The 5399-nt window shown below is 53.8% G+C and overlaps 1 long non-coding RNA gene across 1 annotated transcript; it reads left to right on the forward strand.

Moving 5' to 3' along the window:
- The first annotated feature begins 1713 nt into the window (after positions 1-1713).
- LOC142831284 (uncharacterized) lies at positions 1714-5140 on the forward strand. Its single transcript, XR_012906997.1, has 3 exons — positions 1714-2057; positions 2550-2697; positions 4098-5140. It is a non-coding gene; the product is annotated as an uncharacterized LOC142831284 (long non-coding RNA).
- Positions 5141-5399: the final 259 nt, after the last annotated feature.

The raw sequence follows: 5399 nt of genomic DNA on the forward strand, positions 1-5399 counted from the left end.
TGTCTCTGAAGTTTCTATGAAGCATCGTATCTGGCTAATTCAGTACTGTGGCATTAATTGACATAACAGAAATACCCAGCTAATTAGCCATCATTTTCAGTACAACCACACATTCTTTGCTGCAGGTTTTTTAAGATCAGGTTAGACAAATGCCTGTCAGGGATGGTCCAGGTGAGCGTGGCCCTGCCTTAGGGTGTGTCTAGACTACTGAGTTTTGTCGACAAAAGTGGACTTTTGTCGACAAAACTATACCAGCGTCTACACTACCGCTGAGTTCTGTCGACATAACGTCGACAGAACTCAGCAGTTTTGTCGACGCTGGTATACCTCATTTTACCAGGCATAACACCTTCTGTCGACAGAGTTCTGTCGACAGAAGGTGTTATTGCCTGTAAGGTTGCGTCTAGACTACAGGGTTCTGTCGACAAAGCAGCTTTCCAGAACTCAATGTGTCTGGACGCTCTTTGTCGACAGAAGTTTTGTCGACAGAACCCGGTAGTCTAGACGTACCCTTAGTGTGGGAGAATGGACTTGAGATGACCTCTGTGGTTTTAGGTGTCATGATAATGGAGACTGTCAGATTTTTCGAAAGCAGCACAAACTAAAGCCCAATTATAGAAATGTGTGATAGCAGGGAGTGGAATGATGTTCTTGTATTAGTTCTGCAGTCATAAAAGACTGGTTGAAGGTTCTGCAATGCAGGAAAGGAGAAGCTGAAAATCACAGTAGTTGTGCATGAAAAACATATGCAATTTATTGAAAAGTGAGTTGTACAGAATGTGGAGAAGGACTAGGCAGGACTTCAACTCAGAAGCCCTGTAGCAGAGTTTACTGGCTGTGGTGCAGGAAGTATATGTTCCATATCTTGGAGGGCTGTGGCAATTACTCTCCATAGAGCATGGTCAGTCTGGAATGGTGTGACTCCTCACTTCTTCCTCCCCACTTCTGCCAATGCAGGACAATGGCTAAATGCAGCAATATTAGCTCCAAAGCACAGCGGCACTAAACAAAATGTATTGGATGTGATTTCTAATGTTCACTTGGATACAAGTAGAGTTAGAAAAAGTTCTTAGCTGATGACCATCTGTCAACTTTCGGAATATTATGCTGAGGGATTCCCTCTGAATAAGCAGCAGCTGCCACTCCGATGCTATGTGATTTAAACAAACTGGTAACTACTGTATGCCTGCATTTTCAAGCATAAATGTAATTATTCATTTCTTGGTCATATTAGATAAAGCATGACAGAGAAGAGAGTGAGTTCTGTGACAAACAACTCAGTGGTCCTAGAATTTACTTCCAAATGAGGGTGGGAGGAGGGAGAAGAAAAAGGCTCGAAGAAGGAGATGGACTTGATGAAATAATGCCTGAACTTCTCTGATGTACAAAAGAGCCTATTAATGTAGCATTATGCCAAATTTTTGTCCAGGTTTAGACAAGGAAGGTACCAGCAGAGTGGAAGGAAGGAGCCATTATCCCACTTCATAAGGGAAAAGGCTGAGGCCCCGAATGCAGTAGCTCTAGGGCAATAACGCTGCACTCTCTGTTGGTGGAAAAGTCTTTGCACACGTCTTTACATGCCTAGTTCCAGCCTTGCCTTGTGAGCAAACTGGTTTTGATGCTGGGAATTATGCAATAGATGCTATACTTGCTCTCCGACTTTTGTCTGCAATCTATCATGAATTTAATCCGCCTTTGATAGTGTGACGGGGCGGCCCCGCCCCGCACTCAAGCCCAGGGAAACCACCTGGGGCCGGGGGCGGAGAGGGCCCCACCCACACAGCCCTACTGGGCATGCTCCAAAGGGAGCAAAGGTATAAAAGGCTGCTGGCCTGCTCAGAAGGGGCAGACCGCGACCCGAGCAGGAGCTAGCGACCACGGGCCAGAGAGGGAGTCGCCAGGGGAGCTGAGCGTGCTGCTGCCGGGCCTCTGCCGGGCTCGGCCCCAACGCCGGAGCCGCCGACCGACCACCCGCGACCCGAGTGCTGGACCAGACTCCACCAACTCTGCAGCTGCCAGGGGGAGGACCACTACAGCCCCTCGACCGACGCCGACAGGTGGGACCGCGGCAGGCTGCGAGCAGGGGGTAGGAAGTGACCCAGGGCAGGGAGCTGTAGAAACCCCTGAGGGCTCGGGGCGTTGCGGGGAGGAGCCCCCGCCGAGCCAGTGGTGGGAACCACCCGAAACTACTAGGGCCCTGGGTCGGGGTCCGGTGGAGAGGGAGGGCCCGGACCCCCCTACCCCTGCTGCCTGAGACCCTGGCACGTGGGAGCAGGGTAACAAACTGCAAACTGTGGACTAGGCCTCTGGGCCTGCAAACTGAGGACTAGGCCGGGAGGCCGTATTTCCCCTAGCACAGGGGCATTGTACTTTGGGACTAGGCCGGTGGGCCGTATTTCCCTTACGAGAGGGGCAGTGTACTTTGAGGGCTAGGCCCAGACGGGCCGAGTTAGGCCCCGGATGGGGGTGGCAACCCCGAGACAGGGGCGAGCCCCCCGACAGATAGCAACACACATAGACCTAATGGCAACGTTTGATTTTGTTGATAGGACTATCTTGTGGAAGTCCCTACAAGGCATTCATGTTTCCAGTATCCTCCTGAGGCTAATTCAAAATCTACATAAGGATACAAGGGAATGAGTGTGCTGAAGGACTGAAAAGTTTGATGGTTTTCATGATAGATTAAAGGTGAAGCAGGTATGTGTCCTGTCCACAGCCTTGTTCTGCTATGCAGTGGGTTGGCTCTTTGAACATCTCTCTGTAAGTAGTGGTAGAACTCTTGTTCAACCTCCTACATTGACTGGATTTTACAGATCATGTCTAGCTCTTTGGGCAGGATGCAAACGATGTCAAAGATGCATTAGAAAGCTTCCAGTTCAGCACAGACAGTGAATAGTCATTGGACAAGTGCAGACAGCTGGTCATCTTAAGGAGATGTTTTGCAGCCTCAGCCATGAGGGACCTGGATTAGGTCTAGCACCAGAAGTAGGTGAAGCTATATATAAAAGTAGGGATTTAATACCACCTGTGTACTTCCAGTCCTCTCATATTGATCTGAAATGGATGTGGTTTAAACAGACATAAAGAGGCTGGAGGCATTTTATACACATTGCCAACAACAACCACTAGGGTGCGTCTAGACTAGGGGAGCCAGGCGCCCAGAGGGGGGAAGGGGAGAGCGCGTCACTCAGGCGATGTGAGCTGCACGGGCTGTGTAGCATTAGGCAGTATGCAGCACGTGCAACCATGTGGCCACGGCAGGCAGCTCCAGGACACACCTGGGACCGTGCTGCTCACACACATCCGGTGGGACCAGGGGGGAAGGGTGGATACTGGCTGGAACCAGCCAGAGCCCCAGGGGCTCAGCCCAGAGCCCGCACCTCCGCAAGGGTGCAGCACACAGAACGGCACACTGTCCCATGCCTGGCTGTGAGGCACAGCCAGCTGCTCCTGGGAAAACCGCAGCATCACAGCCCGTGAGCGTGGCTCCCCGCCGAGCCCCTCACCTGCTCCCGGTGCCTTGGCTGGCCCCCCGAGGGAAGTCCCCACTGCTGCCACACATGTCCCTGGGCTACGTGTGTGAGGGCTAGATGGAGGGGGAGAGGGGAAGCGCTCGGGCTGGCCCTAGGGCCGCCTGAGTTTTGCTGCAAGGCTGAGACACTCCCCAGTCACTCTCCTGGTTCCATCCAGGAGACATCCCATGTGATGGGGATATGAGAGCCCAGACCACATCTGCCATATGTGCTCCCAGGCACTGTGTGGGGATTCATCTCGCTCCCTGTCAAACACCATTGATTAGCCCAAAGCCTCACAGCCTCCACCATCAGGGAGTTCCACAGGTTAACACAACACAAGCGCCCTCCCACTCTCCAAGGGGCCAGGACACAGACCAGTGGTTACAATACATGCAAGAGGACCCTACTCCAGGGGCGCTCCTGTATGCAAACATACAACACTGCGGGAGGGGGAGAGAGGTAACCGAGTGGGCCCAAGCCACACTACTGTGGTGTAACCTGGGCTCAGGGGTGGAGGGCATGAGGGGTGGGGACAGAGGCTGGGCTGCCTGACTGACCCATCCTTTCTTCTCTTCCCTGCAGTGGGACCAAGCACAAACGGGGGACCCTCTAGCCCTGCAGCAGTGGCAGCAGCAGCACCCCCAGCTGCCCAACCACTCTGCCACCGGGACCAGCTCCTTCAGCGCCACATGCAGGCCGTTGAGCACGTCGAGGCAGCCATCACTTGGCGTGTGGAGGCGGCTCTGCAGTGGCACCAGGAGGCCTTCCAGGCCCAGTGTGTCCGCATGGCAGATTCAATCGCCACCCTCACTGCACACATTGACCATGCCATCCATTATGGCATGGCCTTGCCCCAAGCACCCACCATCCCGCCCCTAGCACTGCCCTTGTCCCCTCCTGCAATGGCCCCTCCTGCTCCTGTCCCTGCCCCTCTTGCTCCTGCCTCTCTTGCTTCAACCCCCCTGCCCACCTCCCCGTGCTGCCCGCCCTGATACAGCATGCCCCCATGTGCAGGTCCACCCCCGCAGGAGCAGTCGCAGGGGCCACCCCTCCCAGGAGTAGCTCCTCCCCCTCCCAGTTGAAGGTCTCCCCTCTCCCCATTGTAAATAAAAAAGTTACAAGAAAAAACTGTGTTTGGGTACGTCTAAGCTAATTCGAACTAATGGATCTAGACTAAAAAACTAGTTCGAATTAGCGTTTTGCTAATTCGAGCTAGCATGTCCACATTATGTGGACCCTGAACCGGGCTTAAGGATGGCCAGAAGCAGTGCTGGCAGGGCATCAGAAGAGGACTTAGAGCGTGGAGATGCTGTCTCAGGCTAGCCCAGGGCTGCGCTTAAAGGGTCCCGACCCCCACCCCGGACAGGCAGTTCTCAGGGGTGCCCCGCTTGCAAAGCAGTACTGGCTTGGAGTGCCCGGAGTGCCCACACTGGGCACATCACAGCACTCGGCCATCAGCCCGGCTGCACTTGCCGCAGGCTGCCATCTGGAGAGAGGGGACAATTGGGGGGCTGCAGGAGAGGTTCCACCCCAAAAGCCCGCAGAGCCAACCCAGTCCTCCCCATCGAGGGCGTGTACCCCATTCCTCCCTCACCTCCTTCCACTTACCCTTCCCCTTTTCTTGATGTACAAAATAAAGGACAATTGTGTTCAAAAATGGAATCTGTCTTTATTGAACAAAACTGGGAGAGACTGGGAAAAGGAGGTGGGAGAAGGGAAGAGAGAGGGTGGGAGAGGGGAGGGCAACTAAAATGATCAGGGGTTGGGAACAGGTCCCATATGAAGAGAGGCTAAAGAGACTGGGACTTTTCAGCTTAGAAAAGAGGAGACGGAGGGGGGACAGGATAGAGGACTCTAAAAGCAGGAGTTGGGTGGAGAGGGTGC

The sequence above is a fragment of the Pelodiscus sinensis genome, chromosome 13 (assembly GCF_049634645.1).
Source record: "Pelodiscus sinensis isolate JC-2024 chromosome 13, ASM4963464v1, whole genome shotgun sequence".
NCBI classification, from domain to species: Eukaryota; Metazoa; Chordata; order Testudines; family Trionychidae; genus Pelodiscus; species Pelodiscus sinensis.